The sequence below is a fragment of the Engystomops pustulosus genome, chromosome 1 (assembly GCF_040894005.1).
Source record: "Engystomops pustulosus chromosome 1, aEngPut4.maternal, whole genome shotgun sequence".
In the NCBI taxonomy this organism is placed as follows: Eukaryota; Metazoa; Chordata; class Amphibia; order Anura; family Leptodactylidae; genus Engystomops; species Engystomops pustulosus.
Window position 1 is genome coordinate 172,256,916 of NC_092411.1, and position 24,930 is coordinate 172,281,845.

The window sequence follows — 24,930 nt, forward strand, 5'->3', positions numbered from 1 at the left end:
AGGTGGTCTTGGACTCTCTCTATATATACTGCCAAAACTTGATTGCCAACATTACCCAAAACCTTCCCCTCCACCTGACAAATTTAATTAGATATTCTATGCTAACAAAAGAGAATTACCATTTTGTTTCGCCATTGAACCAACTAAAATCAATGACTTTTGGCTACAAGGACTATAAATGTTGACTATAGTAGGGGCACTGTTACTACATTGGCTACTGTGGGAAGATGTCTGTTTTGAAAATCTGCAGAGACTAGTCGTAGCTGCAAAAAGCTGTCAGGGTTTAAGGGTATAAGGGGAAAATTAAAGAGGACTCCTCCAATCAGGTATCACCATACAGACAGTCTATATGAGATTTATCATGCAGCATCAAGCACAGTTATAAATCTAGTCTAGTAAAGATCATATCAAGCAGAAAATGTTGGGTGTTCAATCCTCCTGATTTCACATATATTGTAACGCTCAGTTGTGATGAAACCTCTTTACAACAGATGAAAAAACAAGATCTGAATGCAACCTAAGGCTGTCTGTATCACTATACATGTAGTGATCTTGGTTCTGGATCCTATGTCTATGTAGTAACTTGGTAACATATATATATGCATTATTCTTGGTTCTGCTACAACATATAAGTACTTATCTTTGTTCAACTGCTGTATCTATCTAATAATCTTAGTTCTGGTTACATATCTGTTTAGTATATTTGGTTCTGGTAATGTATCTACGTAGCCATCTTGGTTCAGCTGGTGTATATATGCAGTATCTTGGTTCTGGTAACATTTCTATGTAAGTAAGTATGGTTATGTATTTATGTAGGACATTTTCCCATGTAATACCTTCACTATGTTATAGTATATATGCAGCAAGTTATTATATTTTTTATGCACTAAACATCAAATTGTCTAAAAACTCTAGCCCATTGGGGAGACCACAATCCCTTTCGCTGTCATGAAGCCTGATCTATAATAGGTTGATGGAGGCAGATCATTACATATGAGCAGTATGTACACAATGTACTGGGATACAGTACATGAGTGCATGAGTGATCAAACCCTTAAGGGCAGTGATGGCAAACCTTTCAGAGACTGAGTACCCATACTACAACCACTTATCTATTACAAAGTGACAAATTGGCAATTTAAGGAGTAACTTATTGCTCCCTGCTCTGTCACAGCTTTAAATCGTATTGCATCCTGAGGACACCAATTCAATGAAAGTGGAGAAATTCAGTGTGTCATTGAAGCTTCCCTCCAGGGTCCCCTGACAAGTAGAATTGTAGTGCCTGGAGCAGGAGAAGATAATCCAGCTCACCCCACTCCTTTGCACTGCAAAATAGTACACCAGTTACATGCAGTGTATAGCCTGTGATTTATGAGCAGTAAGGGTTAATAGCTTACCTGGACAGAGCTGATACTGCCAATGACAAGGTGGGGGAGGGGAGCAGCATGAAGAGCAGAGACAGACAGAGAAACTTCTTCTAATCACAAACTGGGATGGAGGGACTGATAGGGAACAGGGCGATCTTGTACCTCACTATTCTGTGCAGGAGACATCTTTATACCATACTCCAGTTTTGGTGTGATTTCTTTGAGCTCACTCAGCAGCCTATGTAAACTATTGGAATACCTGAGGTTGTGAAAGAAAGAGGAACCTGACAAGACCAATAAAAGGGTACCAAAGTCAGTCCATAACCACATTGTTGCCTACTACTGCCTGCACATATGAACCCAGCAAACACAGGGTGTCTGGTCTTGAATAAGGGCATTTCCAATTTGCTGGCCTTTGAAATGCTTTCATTCAGGCTGGCGGAGATGGACAGATTTAAAGATCTGATATAAGTGGTTGTACCAAAATATGAAGTTCCAAGATGCCACTACTTTTTCCAGTAGGCCAACCCCACCCTGCACCAACAGGTTGTGGACAAAATCAGTTGTGCACTGCCAATGTCATTAGTCCAAACATGCACCTCCCAACTGACACATGAACAAGTAAACATCAGCAGGGACGTTATATCTCCTTAACTGCCAACTTGGGTAATGTAAGACTGGCGACTGGTCTCGAAGCAGGAGCCGCTATTACTCACATTCTTCCCCACCCAGTATTTCTGGCCATAATCCCTTTCCTCCAGTTGCCTCCTCTTACTCAGTTTTTTCACCCAGTCATTACTGTATCTGCAACACAACTTTTTGCAAAGCCATGGGAAAATGGCAGCAGGTGTGCTGAAGCTCATCTGTCTGAGTAACCATATACTGCCCATGAGCTGTGGACTGGGATACAGGAACAGATAGATGAGTATTTGCTACTTAAACCCAGTAAGCTGATGTGTGTAAACAGGCATAACCTAGTAGCAGCCTTGGGCAGAGCCAGGTTGTACACATCCCTTGCCTGAGCCAAGTGATGAACTTGGTGGTGCAGAGCTACCTGGCCACTTATGCAGACAACCTGTGGCTGCTGCATAATGTGTGCATGCATTTTCAGCATTCATAACCTGTTGCTGCATGCCTATCTGTACTGCACTTTAGCCTGCCCATCCACCGCCTCATATGTGAGATATCAACTTCAATTGGAATTCAACTTTGCATATAATGGAAAGGATGTGTGAACAGCAGCAGACAATGCCCGGGTGAGTCAGGTAGTTACTGACAGCATTTTGCCACAAATGACTGGGCCTCCATGCAGAACATTTTGTCAGTGATGCACTGCCATCGTTAGTGCTACTATTCCTCAGCTTGAAAAAGCTCTTCAGACTATGATAGAAGATGTAATGGTGGAAAAGGAAGAAGAAAACCAGCAACATGTGTCAGGCCAGTGCACACATGGCTTGCAGGGTGGGTTGTTGAACCAGTGGTCAGGTACTGTACTGTTCAGCCAGGGGACACTTTTCAGCTGTTCACTGTTCAGCCAGGAGTGTTCCTCACAGCATGGTGACACCCAGATCATCTCACAGTCATCAATGGAGAGTGGCTGGGTAAGGCAGAGGAGAAGGGGGCAGCGAGGGCACACATGAACCACTATATATTCTCCTCAACCTCCACCACCATTGGTTATATATTGGTACTAGCACGTAGTACCAGGAGGCAGACTGTGACTTTACACATCTCCTGGTACTGAAGGATGGGTCCTCCCCATTCAATTTCTGTATGGGAATATTTCTCACATGGCCAGAGGTTGCCCGCTATGCCTTACAGGTGCTGTCCTGCCCTGCTCAGAGCCACCAGTGGTGCATGCCTCACAACCGTCCCGTTTTCAGCGTGACAGTCCCGTTTTTGGGCTCTGTCACGCTGCCAAGGGAGGCGGGGAGAATGTCCCGGGCCCCGCCCACTTTTCCCGCTTTGTCCCGCTTCCTCCAGCCCCGTAGTTTAGAGCTGCAGAGCAGCCAAGGCATGGGGGCCGGGAGGAGGTGGGACCAGCCCCTGCTACCTCCTCACATGATGTCTGCACCAATCATGTGAGGAGGTAGCTCCGCCCCCGGCTGGCCACGCCCACTCCGTGAGTCAGTCGGACTCCAGGGGAGAAGATGGAATGACTGCAGGTAAGAACCTGAGGGGACAAGAGGCCACAGGGAGAGGAGCCAGGAGGAGGATGGAGTATACAGAAAGGACAGGGGGGGCTGGGGCACAGGAGGAGGACAGGGGGGGTGCTGGAGGCTACAGGGGGGCTGGAGGCTACTGGAGGAGGACAGGGAGGGGCTGGAGGCTACAGGAGGAGGACAGGGGGGCTGGAGGATACAGGAGGAGGACAGGGGGGCTGGAGGCTACAGGAGGAGGACAGGGGAGACTGGAGGCTACAGGAGGAGGACAGGGGGGCTGGAAGCTACAGGAAGAGGACAGGGGGGCTGGAGGCTACAGGAGGAGGAGAGGGGCAGCTGGAGGCTACAGGAGGAGGACAGGGGGAGCTGGAGGCTACAGGAGGAGGACAGGGGGATCTGGAGGCTACAGGAGGAGGACAGGGGGGCTGGAGGCTACAGGAGGAGGACAGGGGGGCTGGAGGCTACAGGAGGAGGACAGGGGGAGCTGGAGGCTACAGGAGGAGGAGAGGGGGAGCTGGAGGCTACAGGAGGAGGACAGGGGGGCTGGAGGCTACAGGAGGAGGACAGAGGGGCTGGAGGCTACAGGAGGAGGACAGGGGGGCTGGGGCACAGGAGCAGGACAGGGGGGCTGGAGGCTACAGGAGAAGAAAAGGGGGGCTGGAGGCTACAGGAGGAGGACAGGGGGGCTGGAGGCTACAGGAGGAGGACGGGGGGCCTGGAAGCTACAGGAGGACAGGAGAAGGCTGGGGGGCTGGAGGCTACAGGAGGAGAATAGAGGACAGGGGGGGCTGGAGGCTACAGGAGGTGGATAGAGGACGGGGGGGGCTGGAGGCCACAGGAGAAGGCTGCTGGAGGACAGGAGGAGGCTGCAGGGGGACAGAAGGAGGCTGTGGGACAGGAGGAGGCCTCTGGGGGACAGGAGGAGGCCTCTGGGGGACAGGAGGAGGCTGCTGGGGGACAGGAGGAGGCTTCTGGGGAACAGGAGGAGGATGCTGCAGGACAGGTGGAGACTGCTGGGGGACAGGTGGAGGCTGGAGGGGGAGGGAGGAGGCTTCAGGAGGAGGAGGATTCAGGAGGAGGATACTGGAGGACAAGAGGAGGAGGCTGGGGACAGGAGGAGGATGCTGGAGGACACGTGGAGGCTGAGGACCAGGAGGATGCTTGAGGAGGCTGAAGGGCATGAGGAGGAGGCTGAGGGACAGGTAGAGGCTGCTGGGGGACAGGTGGAGGCTGGACGACAGGAGGAAGAGGGAGGAGGCTGCAGGAGGACAGGAGGAGGAGTCTTCAGGAGGAGGAGGCTGGGGGACAGATGGAGGCTGCTGGGGGACAGGAGGAGGAGATTGGGAGACAGGAGGAGGAGGTTGGGGGACAGGAGGAGGCAGGGGGACAGGAGGAGGAGGGTGGGGGACAGGAGGAGGAGGCTGGTGAGGGACAGGAGGAGGCTGGTGAGGGACAGGAGGAGGCTGCTGGGGGACAGAAGGAGGCTGCTGGGGAACAGGTGGAGGCTAGGGACAGGAGGAGGATGCTGGAGGACAGGTGGAGGCTGGGGACAGGAGGAGAATGCCAGAGGACAGGTGGAGGCTGGAGGACAGCAGGATGCTTGAGGAGGCTGGGGGACAGGAGGAGGATGCTGAAGGACAGGAGGAGGAGGCTGAAGGACAGGTGGAGGCTGGAGGACAGGAGGATGCTTGAGGAGGCTGGGGGACAGGAGGATGCTTGAGGAGGGTGGGGGACAGGAGGATGCTGGAGGACAGGAGGAAGATGCTGGAGGACAAGAGGATGCTTGAGGAGGCTGGGGGACAGGAGGACAGGTGGAGGCTGGGGGACAGATGAAGGCTGGAGGACAGGAGGGGGAGGCTGGGGGACAGGAGGAGGAGGCTGCTGAGGGACAGGAGGAGGCTGCTGGGGGACAAGAGGAGGCTGCTGGGGGACAGAAGGAGGCTGCTGGGGAACAGGTGGAGGCTAGGGACAGGAGGAGGATGCTGGAGGACTTGTGGAGGCTGTAGACAGGAGGAGAATGCCGGAGCACAGGTGGAGGCTGGAGGACAGGAGGATGCTTGAGGAGGCTGGGGGCAGGAGGAGGAGGCTGAAGGACAGGTGGAGGCTGGAGGACTGGAGGATGCTTCAGGAGGCTGGGGGACAGGAGGATGCTGGAGGACCAGGAGGATTCTTGAGGAGGCTGGGGGACAGGAGGATGCTTGAGGAGGGTGGGAGACAGGAGGATGCTGGAAGACAGGAGGAGGAGGCTGGAGGACAGGAGGATGCTTGAAGAGGCTGGGGTACAGGAGGACAGGTGGAGGCTGGGGGACAGATGAAGGCAGGAGGGGGAGGCAGGGGGACAGGAGGAGGAGGCTGGGGGACAGGAGGAGGAGGCTGGGGGACAGGAGGAGGAGGCTGGAGGACAGGAGGAGGAGGCTGAAGGACAGGAGGATGCTTGAGGGGGAGGTTGGAGGACAGGTGGAGGATGCTGAAGGAGAAGGCTGGAGGACAGGAGGCTACAGGAGGAGGCTGGAGGACAGGAGGAGGAGGCTGTACTATGTGGGGACCGTCAAGGTTGATATTATATTATGCTTGTGGGTGGGACAATGGGCGTGGTTTAGAAAAAGTGGGAGGGGCTTTTGTCCCTCTTTCTCTCGTGCAAAAGTTGGGAGGTATGAGTGGTGGTATCACTGTCAAGAGAATCTGGCTTTCCACAACAACATGCACATAATCAATTCCATGAAGAGGAACCAGGTCTGCACCCTATTTGAATTTAAACATTAATTTAGACATGAAATTGTCAAATTACATATTGCCATAATTTAACCCCTGCATGACTTCCATACGGCTATATACATCCTATTCGCAAAAGCCATGTGCAGAAACGACATTTATAAACATTATGACATGACCAAATTCAGTCAGCTATATTTCCTTAATCCTGGTACCTAGAAACAATATGATATCTGAATTGTGTATCGATGCTTTACAGAACCAGAAAGATCCACTCTTAACGTTGTAGTAAAAAAAAAATATTTTTATATACAGTTTTCTATTTACATTTATAACTGTACATGGGATATAGTATATTACTTAGCTCGGGGGCTATATATGGGATACAGTATATTACTCAGCTGGGGGCTGTATATGGGGTACAGTATATTACTAAGCTAGGGGTCTGTATATGGGATACAGTATATTACTTAGCTGGGGGCTATATATGGGATATAGTATATTACTTAGCTGGGGGGCTATATATGGGATACAGTATATTACTAAGCTGGGGGCTGTATATGGGGTACAGTATATTACTAAGCTAGGGGTCTGTATATGGGATACAGTACATTACTTAGCTGGGGGCTATATATGAGATAACGTATATTACTAAGCTGGGGGGCTGTATATGGGATACAGTATATTACTTAGCTGGGGGCTATATATGGGATACAGTATATTACTAAGTTGGGGGGCTGTATATGGGATACAGTATATTACTAAGCTGAGGGGCTGTATATGGGATACAGTATATTACTAAGCTGGGAGGCTGTATATGGGATACAGTATATTACTAAGCTGGAGGGTTGTATATGGGATACAGTATATTACTAAGCTGGGGGGCTGTATATGGGATACAGTATATTACTAAGCAGGGAGGGCTGTATATGGGATACAGCATATTACTAAGCTGGGAGGGCTGTGTATGGGATACAGTACATTACTAAGCTGGGGAACTGTATATGGGATACAGTACATTACTAAGCTGGGGGGCTGTATAAGGGATACAGTATATTACTAAGCTGAGAGGGCTGTTTATGGGATACAGTACATTACTTATCTGGGAGGCTGTATATGGGATACAGTTTATTACTAAGCTGGGGGGATGTATATGGGATACAGTACATTACTAAGATGGGGGCTATATATGGGGTACAGTATATTACTAAGCTGGGGGGCTGTATATGGGATACAGTATAATACTAAGCTGGGGGCTATATATGGGATACAGTATATTACTAAGCTGGGGGGCTGTATATGGGATACAGTATATTACTAAGCAGGGAGGGCTGTATATGGGTTACAGCATATTACTAAGCTGGGAGGGTTGTGTATGGGATACAGTATATTACTAAGCAGGGAGGGCTGTATATAGGTTACAGGATATTACTAAGCTGGGAGAGCTGTATAAGGGATACAGTATATTACTAAGCTGGGAGGGCTGTATATGGGATACAGTACATTACTAAGCTGGGAGGGCTGTATATTGAATACAGTATATTACTAAGCGGGGGTGGATTTATATGGGATATAGTATATTACTAAGCTGGGAGGCTGTATATGGGATGCAGTATATTACTAAGCTGGGAGGCTGTATATGGGATACAGTATATTACTAAGCTGGGGGACAGAATATGGGATACAGTATATTACTAAGCTGGGGGGCTGTATATGGGATACAGTATATTACTAAGCTGGGGGGCTGTATATGGGATACAGTATATTACTAAGCTGAGGGGCTCTATATGGGATACAGTATATTACTAAGCTGGGAGGCTGTATATGGGATACAGTATATTACTAAGCTGGGGGGCTCTATATGGGATACAGTATATTACTAAGCTGGGAGGCTGTATATGGGATACAGTATATTACTAAGCTGGGGGGCTATATATGGGATACAGTATATTACTAAGCTGGGGGGCTGTATATGGGATACAGTATATTACTAAGCAGGGAGGGCTGTATATGGGTTACGGCATATTACTAAGCTGGGAGGGTTGTGTATGGGATACAGTATATTACTAAGCAGGGAGGGCTGTATATAGGTTACATGATATTACTAAGCTGGGAGGGCTGTATAAGGGATACAGTATATTACTAAGCTGGGAGGGTTGTATATGGGATACAGTACATTACTAAGCTGGGAGGGCTGTATATTGAATACAGTATTTTACTAAGCTGGGGTGGATTTATATGGGATATAGTATATTACTAAGCTGGGAGGCTGTATATGGAATGCAGTATATTACTAAGCTGGTGGGCTGTATATGGGATACAGTATATTACTAAGCTGGGGGGCAGTATATAGAATATAGTATATTACTAAGCTGGGGGACAGAATATGGCATACAGTATATTACTAAGCTGGCCAGCTTTATATGGTATACAGTATATTACTAAGCTGGGAGGCTGTATATGGGATGCAGTATATTACTAAGCTGGTGGGCTGTATATGGGATACAGTATATTACTAAGCTGGGGGGCAGTATATAGAATATAGTATATTACTAAGCTGGGGGACAGAATATGGGGTACAGTATATTACTAAGCCGGCCAGATTTATATGGTATACAGTACATTATTAAGCTGGGGGGCTATATATGGGATACAGTATATTACTAAGCTGGGGGGCAGTATATGGGGTACAGTATATTACTAAGCTGGGGGGATGTATATGGGATACAGTACATTACTAAGCTGGGAGGGCTGTATATTGAATACAGTATATTACTAAGCTGGGGTGGATTTATATGGGATATAGTATATTACTAAGCTGGGAGGCTGTATATGGGATGCAGTATATTACTAAGCTGGTGGGCTGTATATGGGATACAGTATATTACTAAGCTGGGGGGCAGTATATAGAATATAGTATATTACTAAGCTGGGGGACAGAATATGGGGTACAGAATATTACTAAGCTGGGAGGCTGTATATGGTATACAGTATATTACTAAGCTGGGAGGCTGTATATGGGATGCAGTATATTACTAAGCTGGTGGGCTGTATATGGGATACAGTATATTACTAAGCTGGGGGGCAGTATATAGAATATAGTATATTACTAAGCTGGGGGACAGAATATGGGGTACAGTATATTACTAAGCTGGCCAGCTTTATATGGTATACAGTACATTACTAAGCTGGGGGGCTATATATGGGATACAGTATATTACTAAGCTGGGGGGCAGTATATGGGGTACAGTATATTACTAAGCTGGGGGGATGTATATGGGATACAGTACATTACTAAGCTGGGAAGGCTGAATATTGTATACAGTATATAACTAAGCTAGGGGGCTGTATATGGGATACAGTATATTACTAAGCTGGAGGCTGTATATGGGATACAGTTTATTACTAATCTGGGGGGCTGTATATGGGATACAGTATATTACTAAGCTGGGGGGATGTATATGGGATACAGTACATTACTAAGCTGGGACGGCTGAATATTGTATACAGTATGTAACTAAGCTAGGGGGCTGTATATGGGATACAGTATATTACTAAGCTGGAGGCTGTATATGGGATACAGTTTATTACTAATCTGGGGGGCTGTATATGGGATAGAGTATATTACTGAGGTGGGGGGATGTATATGGGATACAGTACATTACTAAGCTTGGGGGATATTTATGAGATACAGTATATTACTAAGCTGGGGGCAGTATATGGGATACAGTATATTACTAAGCTGGTGGGCTGTATATGGGATACAGTTTATTACTAAGCTGGGAGGCTGTATATGGGATACATTATATCACTAAGCTGGGGGGCTATATATGGGATTCAGTATATTACTAAGCTGGGGGCAGTATATGGGGTACAGTATATTACTAAGCTGGGGGACTGTATATGGGATACAGTACATCACTAAGCTCGGAGGGCTGTATATTGTATACAGTATATTACTAAGCTGGGAGGGCTGTATATGGGATATAGTATATTACTAAGCTGGGAGGATGTATATGGGATACAGTTTATTACTATGCTGGGAGGCTGTGTATGGGATACAGTTTATTACTAAGCTGGGGGGCTGTATATGGAATACAGTTTGTTACTAAGCTGGGAGGCTCTATATGGGATACAGTATATTACTAAGCTGGGGGTGTAAATGGGATACAGTATATTACTAAGCTGGGAGGCTGTATATTACTAAGCTGGCGGGCTGTATATGGGATACAGTATATTACTAAGCTGGGGGGATGTATATGGGATACAGTACATTACTAAGCTGGGAAGGCTGAATATTGTATACAGTATATAACTAAGCTAGGGGGCTGTATATGGGATACAGTATATTACTAAGCTGGAGGCTGTATATGGGATACAGTTTATTACTAATCTGGGGGGCTGTATATGGGATACAGTATATTACTAAGCTGGGGGGATGTATATGGGATACAGTACATTACTAAGCTGGGAAGGCTGAATATTGTATACAGTATATAACTAAGCTAGGGGGCTGTATATGGGATACAGTATATTACTAAGCTGGAGGCTGTATATGGGATACAATTTATTACTAATCTGGGGGGCTGTATATGGGATAGAGTATATTACTGAGGTGGGGGGATGTATATGGGATACAGTACATTACTAAGCTTGGGGGATATTTATGAGATACAGTATATTACTAAGCTGGGGGCAGTATATGGGAAACAGTATATTACTAAGCTGGTGGGCTGTATATGGGATATAGTACTAAGCTGGTGGGATGTATAGGGGATACAGTACGTTACTAAGCTGGGAAGGCTGTATATTGTATACAGTATATTACTAAGCTGGGGGGCTGTATATGGGATACAGTATATTACTAAGCTGGGGGGCTGTATATGGGATACAGTTTATTACTAAGCTGGGAGGGCTGTATATGGGATATAGTATATTACTAAGCTGGGAGGATGTATATGGGATACAGTTTATTACTAAGCTGGGGGGCTGTATATGGAATACAGTTTGTTACTAAGCTGGGAGGCTCTATATGGGATACAGTATATTACTAAGCTGGGGGTGTAAATGGGATACAGTATATTACTAAGCTGGGAGGCTGTATATGGGATACAGTACATTACTAATCTGGGGGTCTGTATATGGGATACAGCATATTACTAAGCTGCGGGCTGTATATGGGATACAGTATATTACTAAGCTGGGAGGCAGTATATGCGATACAGTACATTACTAATCTGGGGGTCTGTATATGGGATACAGCATATTACTAAGCTGGGGGCTGTATATGGGATACCGTATATTACTAAGCTGGGAAGCTGTATATGGGATACAGTATATTACTAAGCTGGGGGCCTGTATATGGGATACAGTATATTACTAAGTTGGGATGGCTGTATATGGGATACAGTGGTGCACATTTACTTACCCGGTCCTGTCGCGATCCCCGATCCGGATGGTCCGACAAAGATGAAGTCCGGCGCGATTCACCAACATCGTGCGTCCGAGATCTTGCATCTGTCGCTTCCCTGCTGAGGTCCGCTGGAGTTCACCTTCTTCTTCCCTGTGTATGTCTTGCGACACAATTTGCGATGTTAAATTCTGCGCATTGGCCCGCCCCCTTATTTGTGTTGCGTGATCGCCCCCCAATCCGATCACGTGCGACACATTCCCCTGTTTACTGCACAGAAATCGTTGGGAAACCCGACGAAAATGCGGTCCATGGACTCTTAGTAAGTGAGCCCCAGTATATTGCTATGCTAGGGGGGCTGTATATGGGATACACTATATTGCTAAGCTGGAGGGCATCTGTATATGGGAACTGTGTATAATTTAATTGGGGGTTGAATAACAAGGCCTTTAAATATATGAGTGCAGGGTTTTATAAAAATAAATAAATTATTCTCATTAGGTGCAATATATTTACATTGGTTAGGGGAGCACTGTATATAAAATAATATGTAACATATTAGTTATAGGATACAATAGATCACTTTGCATCATGTAAACTAAATGTTGGGGGGGCTCTGTATTAATAAATTAGGGGTTTTGTATTGGATTGGTGTGCTGTGCATGCTATAATTCCAGTAGGATATATATATATATATATATATATATATATATATATATATATATATATATATATACACAGACAGTTGTGTTGTGAGGTGTATATATCATTTAGGAGCACAGTGTTGTTATCCAGGAGACTTCATACTGTAAGTGACTGTGGTATTTTTAGGGATGCTGGGTGGAGATGTTCTGGGCGGAGCTGAAGACATCTGGCCGTGAACTCATCAGTGATACGTGATGGATTGGAGAACCCGGGATAAAGTCCTCCTGATGAAAGAGATTGTCATCTATAAGGTATTAGATGACACTAATGACTCTCAGAACCTGTAGCCAGTCACACAGTGTCAGTGAGTCAGCCTGTGGGGATGTTAATTGTTAGTAAAGTTTTCAGCATTTACTGAACAGGGAGCAGGCAATGGAACAGGAGTGTGTATGTGGGGGGGGGGGATACAGCATTTTAATATTCTCCTTAGTCAACAAATATGCTAAAATAAGCCCTGCTCCTTTAAAGGGGTATTCCGGGAATATGAACATCTTACACAAAAACCCATGATGATATAAGTAAATGAAAACGGCAATACTCAATGGGGGTCATTTACTAAGGGCCCGATTCGCGTTTTCCCGACGTGTTACCCGAATATTTCCGATTTGCGCCGATTTCCCCTGAATTGCCCCGGGATTTTGGTGCGCGCGATCGGATTGTGGCGCATCGGCGCCGCCATGCACGCAACGGAAATTGGGGGCGTGGCCTAACGAAAACCCGACGGATTCGGAAGAACCGCTGCATTTAAAAAAAAAATGTTTTGCGAAAATTGCACTACACTCAGCCCGGCTCGGTGTATTCCAGTGCGTTCCGATGCTCTTCAGCGCAGCACCGCCACCTGGTGGCGGAGGAACTACCTTAATAAATCCCGGCCGGACCCGAATCCAGCGCAGAGAATGCACGGCTGGATCGCGAATGGGCCGGGTAAGTAAATCTGCCCCAATGTCATTAGTCACAAAACAGAGCTTAAATAGTTTGATTTTATGATTTACAAAAATTTATGGCCTCTCTAAAGTAGGTGGAGTTATCACTAAGATGGCCACCACTGGAAACTACAAATTCCATGATCCTTTAGTTCTCAGTAACTCCTCCTCCCTCTTATGCTCTGCTCCCGATGATGATATAACAGGTTTTCTTGCTCTGTTCCCATAGTAATAATGTGTAACTGCCATCCCTGCACATCACCACAACATTGTCCATACTGGCTGCACTTCAACCAACCGACTACAGCCAAACATAGTGGTGATCACATGACCTGCCCAGGCAGATGCAGGACATGTGATGTGGACATGTGACCAGCAGCCATCTTCTGTCCTGTGTATGCTCCGCTACGGACCGCGCGGAGGAAATTAGCGGACTGATTAAAGGGCCAGCAGCATTTTAATTCTTCATTACAGTCTATGTCACCAGGATTATCTGCTCAGGGGAGCAAAATTTTAAATAACAACTAATTACACATTAGCTTATATTTTGATTACCCATTTGTATATGAATTATGCAGATTCCTGGATTACCCCTTTAAGCTTTTCAGCTGAGGGCAGAATGTAGAAGGAGTTGCAGGAAACAATTAGCTTACAGTTTACTTAAAGGGGTATTCCCATCTGGGCATTTACATTTAATAAAATTCATTTCACATATGTAAACATTTCTTCAATTGGATGTTATTAACCCCTTCGCGCTCCGCGGCGGATATATCCGCCACGGAGCGCAGTGACTTAGCGCTCAGTGGCGGATATATCCGCCACGGCTCCTATGCCGGCTCGGCTCTGGATCAGAGCCGAACCGGCATCGGGAAACACGGGGTGCCGGCTGTAACTAATAGCCGGCACCCCAGTGTAACACCCGCGATCGGAGTTGTCTCCGATCGCGGGTGCTTAACCCGTTAGATGCCGCGGTCAGCGCGACCGCGGCATCTAACAAGTATCTGGGGGGTCTTTCCCCCACGATCGGCCCCCCCGAACCGTTTTCGGGGGGCGCCGATCGTTGCTATAGTAACTCTGGGGTCCGATCTGGACCCCAGAGTTACTAGCAAGAATTGCCAGTAAGATGGCGTCTGTGACGTCATCTTACTGGCAAAGTGCCAGCCTATGCAAGTGCATAGGCTGACACTGATAATACTCTGCAATACATGAGTATTGCAGAATATTATCATGAAGAAGCAATCAGAAGATTGCTTGTTCATGTCCAATGGTATAAAAGTGAAAAAGTAAAAAAAAAAGTTATTCAATAAAAAAATAAAGTCATAAATCACTAAAAATGCCCCAAACCCCCAAAACATATAAAGAGACATATAACTCAAAAAAAAAGTCTAAATCATAACACAAACCCCACATATATAGTATCACCGCGTCCGTAACAACCCGTAGAATAAAAGTAAATCATTATTGAACCCCCACGATAAACGCCGTAAAAAAAAACTGTTATAAACCCTCCAAAAATTATGATTTTTACCTTTTCAATCCCACAAAAAATGATATAAAATGCGACCAAAAAACCATATGTACTCAGACATGATACTGGTGCAAAGTACAACATGTCCCGCAAAAAACAAGCCATCAACCAGCTCCGTAGCCAAAAACGTAACAAAGTTATGCCACTTGGAAGATGGCAATACAAAAATTATAGATTTTTCCCCACATTAGGGTTTTGTTTGACAAATTTAGTAAAACGTAAGAAAATATATTCATGTCTGGTATCCCCGTAATCGTATCAACCCATAGAATAAAGATAACATGACTATTAGTCTATACGGTGAACACCAAAAAAAAAAAAGTCAAAAATCCAGTACAGAATTGATGCTTTTCTACTCCTGCCCTCAAAAAAAGTTCCTAAATTTTCAACAATAGGTGATACCAACCCCAAAATGGTAACAATGGAAAAAGCATCTCATCCCGCAAAAAAAATGCCGTCACATGGCCCCAATAACGAAAAAGCGAAAATTTTATAGCCTTCAAAAGGGGCCAATGAGGAAACTAAATTCCTGGCAGCTGCAGCGCCCTCCTTCCCTTCTGCGCCTCGCTGTGCCCCCATAAAACAAGTAACGGCCACATGTGGGGGGTCTTTGTACTCAGGAGAAATTGCAGAACAAATTGTATGGTGGGTTTTCTCTTTTTATATTTTGGAAATGTGTAAATTTTGGTGCTAAATGAACGTATAAGGGAACAATATGACCATTCTAAATTTCACCTCCATTTTGATTCAATTACTATGAAGATCTCAAGGGGTTAACAATCTTCGTAAAAGCTGTTTCTGATAGCTTGAGGGGTGCAGATTTGAAAATGGGTTGGTTATATAGGGGGTTTTGATGCTAAATATGTAAAATTTCATTCAAAACTGTATTTATCCCCAAAATAGTCAATTCTGAAAATCCGGAAAAGCGATATTCTATTTGCAAGCCGCGTGACGTCAAAATAAATTATCCAGATATTTCAGAAATTATGAAAATGTAAAGTAGACAAATGGGAAATGTTATTCAGCAACTTATTTAGCTGGTAAATCTATCTGCCTGAAAACGTGATGATTTAGAATTTCGAAAATGGCAAATTTTTCAAAAAATTCATCACATTTTCTTTTTTTTGTAAATAAACGCAAAACTTATCTGCCAAAATTTACCACTAAAATGAAGTACAACATGTGGGGAAAAAACAATCTCAGAATCGTTTTGATAAGTAACAGTGTTCAAAAGTTATAACCATATAAAGCGAAGCAAGTCAGAATCCAAAAAATCGGGCTGAGCCTTAAGCTGTAAAATGGCTGCGTCCTTAAGGGGTTAAAAATGTTCCTGTGTGAAGATAATTTCTCATAAATGTAGTTATTCTGTCCCTTAGAAACGAGATACTTTCCTCGGATACGACCACGTCATACTCTGGCAGCGGTGGCCAGACTTGCGCTATAGAGTGCCAAACCACCAGGATTCAGCGATCATTACCACAGGACGGCTGTGCGACATGTAGTCACTCCCGGACATTTTATATACAGTAACCTTTTGTTTCTTTCTGCACTCAATCTATCAGACGTGGCCGTGTCCGAGGAAGCTATCTCGTTTCTAAGGGACAACATGGTTACATTTATGATAAGTTATCTTCACACAGGAACATTTTTTTAAACTGAATAAAAATTTACCAAAATATGTTATAAATATAATTTCATCATCCTTTTGGTGGTTTCACATTAGCATATTTTTTTTAACAGAGATTTTTCACTGAACCCAGTGGGACAGATTTACTTACCCGGTCCATTCGCCATCCAGCGGCGCGTTCTCTGCGGTGGATTCGGGTCTTCCGGCGATTCACTAAGGCAGTTCCTCCGACGTCCACCAGGTGTCGCTGCTGCGCTGAAGTCCGCCGAGGCCCACCGGAGTTCACGATCCTATACTTGGTGAAGGTAAGTGCGTGTCCCGCGACACATTTTTTTTTTAATGCAGCGGTTTCTCCGAATCCGTCGGGTTTTCGTTCGGCCACACCCCCCAATTTCCGTCGCGTGCATTCCGACGCCGATGCGCCACAATCCGATCCTGTGCACCAAAAACCCGGGTCAATTCAGGGAAAATCGGCGCAAATCGGAAATATTTGGGTAACATGTCAGGAAAACGTGAATCGGGCCCTTAGTAAATGACCCCCATTTTGTCTTATGGACACATACAGATTGGCTCAGTAAGGCATCAGTGAAAAATTCACTGAAGCCAGGAAGAGAAAACCAAACAGTATGGGGGTCATTTACTAAGGGCCCGATTCGCGTTTTCCCGACGTGTTACCCGAATATTTCCGATTTGCGCCGATTGTACCTGAATTGCCCCGGGATTTTGGCGCACGCGATCGGATTGTGGCGCATCGGCGCCGGCATGCGCGCGACGGAAATCGGGGGGCGTGGCCGACCGAAAACCCGACGTATTCGGAAAAACCGCCGCATTTAAAAACCGAAAAAGTGTCGCTCGGGAAGCGCTTACCTTCACCTGGTCCGAGGTGGTGCATTCCGGCGTGTTGAGATGATTTTCAGCGCAGCAGCGCCACCTGGTGGACGGCGGAGGAACTACCTTCATAAATCCCGTCCGGACCCAAATCCTGTGCAGAGAACGCGCCGCTGGATCGCGAATGGGCCGGGTAAGTAAATGTGCCCCTATATGTCCATAAGCAAAAATGGCTTCAGTGAAAAATCTCTGATGTTAAAAAAATACGCTAATGTGAAACCACCCAAAGGATGATGAAATTATATTTATAACATATTTTGGTAAACTTTTATTCCATTTTACTACTTAATAAAAAAAACTTTAAAAGAAGAAATTACAGGAAAGGGTATTTTTTCACATGTGGTCATTTATCGGCTAATTTTTTAAAGAATAAAATATGTAATCACTAAAACTATCCTATCAAGTTAAAGTTTCACATGTCATGAAAAAAAAAAGCAAAAATGTTTTGATATGTAAAGCGTTTCCATTAATATTGTCATTTAAAGGACATCTACCATCAGGTCATGGACTGTAAACCAAACAAACAGACATGCGGTTTTGTGCCCCCTACAGGATCTGCTCTTCATGGAGTTATAGCTCCTATTACTCATAGATGGTCATTGTAAAATGCTAGATAGTGGGCAGGGACTCTCTAAGCAGACACATTGAGGCACATTTACTAAGGGCTGTGTGCCAGTTTTCTGGCGGACTCTGCACATTCTTTTAGGTGCAATCTTTTAATAACTTTTAAATCCCTAATATGCAGATTTTCTAAAAAGGCTACACGGTGCGGCTACTCCACTCCCCAGTAGCTCTTTAGAAAATCTGCATATTAGGGAATTAAGTTATTAAAAGATTGCGGGGACACCAGGATTAGGCCTTAAAAGGGATTTCCTCACGTCCTATAGATGCACCTACCACTCGATCTACCTTCATAGGTAGATCAGTGGTGGTAGGTTTCCTTCAAGAAGAGCCTGAGTTAGGCATCATGCGACACAAATTAGGGGGCATTATGCTGCTTAGTCAGACCGTGCGCCAGATTTATCATGCAAAGTCTGACAGAAGTGTGTCCCAAGCCCTATGTTAAAGATGCACCAAAAACAGTCTGTGCACTCTGTCAGGGCAGTGCAGGGAGAGCCAGATTCATGAAAAATGTGTGTCAGAAATCCTCAATCTGGCCCCATTATGATCCATGTGTGCTGACAATGTGCCTAGATTATCAGGGTCCGGGTTTTACCTACATTTTCATTTAGCTAATTTACTAGTATCTGACACATAGAAAAAATGAGATGAGGCATATCAGAGATGATTAGATCCATGAGATGGGGTAACACACAATGACACTCCCCTAACTCACCTTTAACACACACTGTCAGCTAAACTATTTCTCAGCTGACCTTACCTTGCATGTAGAGTAAGTCTTTGCACGCTACTGCTGCTTGTGAGTGTGTGAGCTTAAAGGACACCTGTCATCAGGTCTCTGCCACTAGTCCTGTCACCTCTACCTGTTGGAGCAGCTCACAAGGATCCCATCCCAGCCTTTATCTAGTTATTTCATACATTATTCATTGTAAAATCATCTATTTTTTATCATGTAAATGAGGCTGGTCACATGGTCAGAGGCAGTGATGTCACCCCTGTTCCCCCTCCCCTCTCCTCCCCCTGCTCATGTCTGTGTGTAATGTATAGTAAAGTATTGCTAGTGTGTGCTGCATCTGCTGACATGCTGCATCCTCCTAATATACAGGTGAGAGACACAGACATCAGCTACACATGAATCTGACATGTTCTGCTGTAACATGGCTGCCTGGAGCTGCTGTATCTCTCCTAAACACACACACATGCACACACAGGCTGCAGGGGGCGCCAGCACCAGGAAGCATATCATTATACAGCCTCACATCATTATACAGGCTGTCAGTCATGCACTGGGGGTGTGGCTGTACCTCCCACTCATGAATAGAGTGGACAGCTTGAATATGCTAATGCTTCATTGGACATTTCACAGGTCATTTGCATACAGCTTTAGGACCTCATTGCTTAGGTTTACAGGCATGTAGAGGGACAATGAAGGGATAGAGGCAATGCTCTCTAATGACAGTTTATGAAAATATATTTAGTTTAGAGGGGTTGTTTTGCATGACGGGTTCTCTTTAACTTATAATAGATGGGGGGCAGACTTATCATGCAGACAGGAGACGCTAGTCTGAGAATAATCTGCCCTGCCTGACCATAGAACATATGGTTCCCGGGGCAACCAAAATTGCACACCAGGACTGATAGAGACAGGTTGGAATTATATTTGTGAAATGTTGTATTTTTGTTAATAACAGTGAATTAGAGCACGTGTTATTTTGTTATCCTGAGTATATTTGAGTATGTCCGACTTGTTTGGAGACTAAAGGCTCATTCAGACAAATGTATAGTTTTTTTTTTTTGCATACAAAAAAACATTTTTATTATGAAAAATGTACTGCAGGTTCTGTGTGTTTTTAAGTTTTTCTATCTTTTTCTTCTAGCCTTGGAGTAGATTTGTGAAAATTAGATAGCACACAGATGTCACCTTGTCTCTGAATAGATGACCAGAGTTCATGGTTCCAGTTTTTTTCATGATGCCGAAAAAATATATACACGTTCAATGTACAAAATATGGAAAATCATCCGGTCACAATGCACGGATCACACCGAATGACTTCTCATAAACAATAAGCTTTGTTGAGCAGAAAGGAGCACATTGGGAGCAGAAGAGGAAAAGTGAAGAGAGAACATGACGACAGAGATTATGAACAGATGTGAGTGGGGAGCAAAAGCTGAGCGTGGGAAAGAATGAAAGGGAAAAGTAAAAAAAAAAGCAAAGGAGAGCTCAGCCCAAGGGAAGCAGACACTGGAGGCTTTTAGGTGTGGAATATGACAGGCAATGTGCGCACAGAAGGTTTAAGAATCCTACTAAGGCCTCCTACACACACTGCACTTGAAAATGGGTCCATATATTGGCCTCTCCCACAGATAGCACACGTTGTACAGAAGGGGAGTTCTTACATTATACCAAGATTCATAGAATGTAAGCAGGGGATTCATTCCTGCTAATTCATCTGACTTTGTTATAACTCAGTAATGTCTTATTTTATATGTTTATGTATCCCATGATCTGTAAGTACTAAGGAATATGATGAAAGAACTTTGCATGTCCCTGCTGTACTGCAGCACTGGCACTTTAACAGTTAATACATTACTGGTGCTGCAATCCAGTCTGTAAACAGGAAATCCAATTATCATATTTCTATATAAAGGCAGGACTCACATCCTGCACAAGGTGTGTTGTCTATGGGACCTGCCCGAAATACCGGTCCATTTCCAAAGGCTCCACACAATAATAATAATCTTTATTTATATAGCGCCATCATATTCCGTAGCGCTTTACAAATAATAGGGGATAAATACAAATATAATAAAATATGACAGAGCACAAACCGTCATATGGAACAAGAGGAGTGAGGTCCCTGCTCGCAAGAGCTTACAGTTTATGAGGAAGAGTGGGGTGACACAAGAGGTAAAATAATATATAATGGTCAAGCCATTCATCTTAAGGTTCTTATGGTTAAGCCATTCATTCTTAACAAAATATAATAAATGGAATTGCCCTTTCATAAAAATGCCATTAAATACCCTCAAAATAAGGCACCCCCCAAAAATAAGCACACTTTTTTTCAAGCTTATAAATATAAGGCCTCCCTTGAAAATAAGACCTAGCGGCAGTCATCGCTACAGCTCCCCTCACTCCATACATTAGTATAAGTAGATCAATTATAGAGGTTGTGACCTGGGCGAAGAGTTAATTGAAGAAAATCACTAACTGTTGCATTACAATTGAGCTACACACAGCTTCCTGGGCAACAAGGGCTCATTTATGGAAAGTGATATCACTAAAAATGAGAGATTTGGGACCAATTATTCAAAAAGAAATGGAGTCACAAGAAATTCATCATGAAATTCAGTGTTTGGAGAGTTATTATGATGTCCAGAAGATGATGATATGACTTAAAATACCAGGATTGACAAATGTAGTATACATTGATGTAAATGGAAATACAGTTTATTAGTGGAAACTGCAGTAAATTAAATTTTTTTTGTTCAAAATTAAATCTGATTTTTCTGTTCATCAAAATATAAGACATCCAGTGAAAATAAGACGCATAGAATCGTTGGTAGCCAAAATGCGGCACATGTATCATGCTGGTGTGCAACTTTTTAGTCCCAAATAGTAGTTTACCAAAAAGTAAGTCTGTTTTTAGCATGCTCTGTTTGGGATTTATTAGGCTCATGAATGGGACAATTCCAAGCCCAAAAGTTGCACAAGTTGAACAAACATCTGGGCTACAGAGATAAATACAGCACACTGCATTAAATCCTTGAGGCAGCCAACTGTGGTAGCTGCTTTATTCTGCTCCTAAAAAGTCGTAAAATGCAAAAAGTTGCACAAAAAGTTGCCGAAAAAAAGAAAAAGGAAGCAATAGGAGTGATACACCCGCCTGTAATACCTGTGATTGGAGACTCAGGTTGACCGCTTGACCGCGGCATGTAAGGGGCATTTTACGTAAATGGCTGTTGCATCCTCTTTTGGAGCCGGGTCCTGCCTCCGGCTGTAATACACTGAGCATGCACATAACACAGTGTAATACATCTGTTTTACACTGTGTTAGATGAAGAAGAGCATCGCTTGTTCAAGCCCATCTGTTAGAAAGTACAATTTAAAAGTTAAAAACACTTAATAAAGTTTTTTCAATAAAAAGAATTAATTAAATAAAGTAAAAGTCCCCTAACACAAACATTCCCTATAGAAGTCTAATAAAGTAAAAAAACGCGTATTGCTTTAAACCCATCCATGTTTTATGGTAGTTTTTATCATCATGTTTTTATGATGATACGATTTAAAAAAAGAAATAAAGCAAGTTTATGCACTGTGTCCAGTGCTGATATTCCTTGGGGAAACTTTTGGAGTTTACATAGCTTCCAGACAAACAGATGTGGACCTGGAGTTTGGGAACTACCCCTACGGTTGCGGACCACTGGTTCAAATAACCCCTATATGCGTTGTGCCAGTCTGCACAACCAAACAAGGTGAGAGCATAACTAATTGATGGTTAATATATTCTTCATTGAAATAGTCTGCACATGAAAGCGCTCTATCTTTTTCTCTTTTCTTGAATCATTGGATATGTTAAAGTGTTCCAAAATTATAACCACTTATAGTGACATCGGGAAGGTGAAAAGTGGCTTCAGCGTTAAGGGCTTAAATGTACTCAGAATAACAAAATAATACATTTTCTAATTCACTGTTATTAACAATAATACAGCATTTCACAGAATTCCAACCTGACTTAGGGTCAGGGAAGCCATCTTGGATTTCTGTGTCATGGCAGTGAAGCTGAGTTTCAATCTCTCTGCCTCTAGCTCCGCCCCTCTGCAGTTGAAGACAAAGCTCACACTGATTCACAGACACTGGGGTAGATTTACTTACCCAGTCCATTCGCGATCCAGCGGCGCGTTCTCTGCGCTGGATTCGGGTCCGGCTGGGATTTAATAAGGTAGTTCCTCCGCCGTCCACCAGGTGGCGCTGCTGCGCTGAAAAGCATCTGAACGCGGCGGAATTCACCGAGCCCGCTGAGTGAAGGTAAGTGCGTCCCAAGCGACACATTTTTGGTTTTTAAATGCGGCGTTTTTTTCCAAATACCGATGTATTCGGAAAAACCGCCGCATTTAAAAACGAAAAATGCCACGCCCCCCGATTTCCGGCGTGCCCATGCCGGCGCCGATGCGCCACAATCCGATCGCGTGCGCCAAAATCCCGGGCCAATTCAGGTACAATCGGCGCAAATCTGAAATATTCGGGTAACACGTAGGGAAACCGCGATTCGGGCCCTTAGTAAATGACCCCCACTGAGTTACTGCCGGCGGCAGCAGCAGCAGCATGAGGAACACTAAGAGCTACAAACAGATAAGTTCTTTATGTGGGGAGGAAGGCACAGCAGATCTAGTGTATTGTGGAATTACAGAGATGTAGGAGAGCTGTATCGTTGTGTGCATTGGCCATCTCATGGATCTCATCATCTCTGAATTGTCTCATCTCTGTTTCTATGTTGTCAGATACTAGTACAATGTTCAAAAGCTAAATAAAAGTGTATATAAACCCTGATTATCTAACCACATTGTCATCTCACAGAACTAGATGGATCATAATGGGGCACATTTACTTACCTTGTCCTGCGGAGTTCACAAAAGTGCATTGCCCGATGATCATGCACTGTTCCGCAATTCACTAAGATCGTGCACTCGATATCCTGCATGTGTCGCTTCCCTGATCGGGTCCGACGGAGTTCACCTTCTCCTTCCTGGTGCATGTAAGTGCATGTAAGTCTTGTATCAAAATTTGAATGTTGAATCCCATGCTCAGTCCGAATCAGTCAGATCGCCCAACGGCCCGCCCCCTCCCCTGATTTATGCCGCATGAAAGCCAGCGCAGCTGCGCCACAATCCGATCGCGTGCGACACAATCCCACTGAATACCCCTGTTAAATACCCACCAAGGCTGCGCAAATCCCGAAAAGTGTGAACAGTCTGACGAAAGTGCAATCCGCAACCCTTAGTAAATAAGCCCCAATGTGTCTCCCTAGCCAGGCTAGGGAGTGATATGAGCTGAAACAGCAATAAAACTGTGTAAAATTGTGAAGCTAAGGGTTAAAAATTATCTTCATGATGGGAAAACCCCTTTAAATGGGGTAAAATCTGGTGACAGGTTCCCTTTAATTTAGCACTGTTTTTACAGTATGTAACTTTTTCTGCTTCTAGAACATTTCAGAAATGAAAAGAACAAATGGAGCTTACCGTTTTTGCTTATTCTTCTTTCCACAGGTGGTATCTCAGTCAGAGTATCCTAGACAGTGGTAAAGCTATAATAAAAATTGTTTTATTGTTAGTAATACATTTATTGGTTGACATTCTTAGGTAAGATATTGTACTTTGTGTATGAAAACCATACAGTTTTATTATAATCTACACAAAAGCAGACATTTTTTTTTATCAAGGTTGTTCCCTGGTAAGCAAAGGTGAGAGTTAAAGGGGTATTCTCGTCTCGGCATTCACATTCAGTTTCATTAATCTGCCATTAATAAACATTTCTTCAATTGGATGTTATTAAAAAAAATGTTCCTGTGTGAAGATAATTTCTCATAAATGTAGTCATGTGGTCCCTTAGAAACGATATAGTTTCCTCGGATACGGCCACCTCTGCTAAGAGTGATTGCACAAATAAACAAAAGGTTATTGTATATGAAATGTCCTGGAGTTACTACATGTCGCACAGCCGTCCTGTGGTAATGATTGCTGAATCCTGGTGGTCCGGCAGGACCCTTTAGCGCAAGTCTGGCCACCGCTGCCAGAGTGTGACGTGGTCGTATCCGAGGAAGCTATCTCGTTTCTAAGGGACAACATGACTACATTTATGGGAAATTATCTTCACACAGGATCATTTTTTTTAATAACATCCAATTGAAGAAATGTTTATATATGGCAGATTAATGAAACTGAATGTGAATGCCGAGACGAGAATACCCCTTTAAGTCCCATGAATGG

General features: G+C 44.3%; 1 protein-coding gene across 4 annotated transcripts in view; it reads right to left on the bottom strand.

Annotated features, from left to right (window-relative positions):
• ADAMTS10 (ADAM metallopeptidase with thrombospondin type 1 motif 10) overlaps nt 1–24,930 on the bottom strand; it is a 296,280-nt gene that overhangs the window by 220,715 nt on the left and 50,635 nt on the right. For all 4 annotated transcript variants that reach the window (XM_072113884.1, XM_072113881.1, XM_072113882.1 and 1 more), the window contains one exon: nt 24,184–24,248. The gene's annotated coding sequence lies outside the window, so the exon portion shown is untranslated. The remainder of the gene's footprint in view (nt 1–24,183; nt 24,249–24,930) is intronic.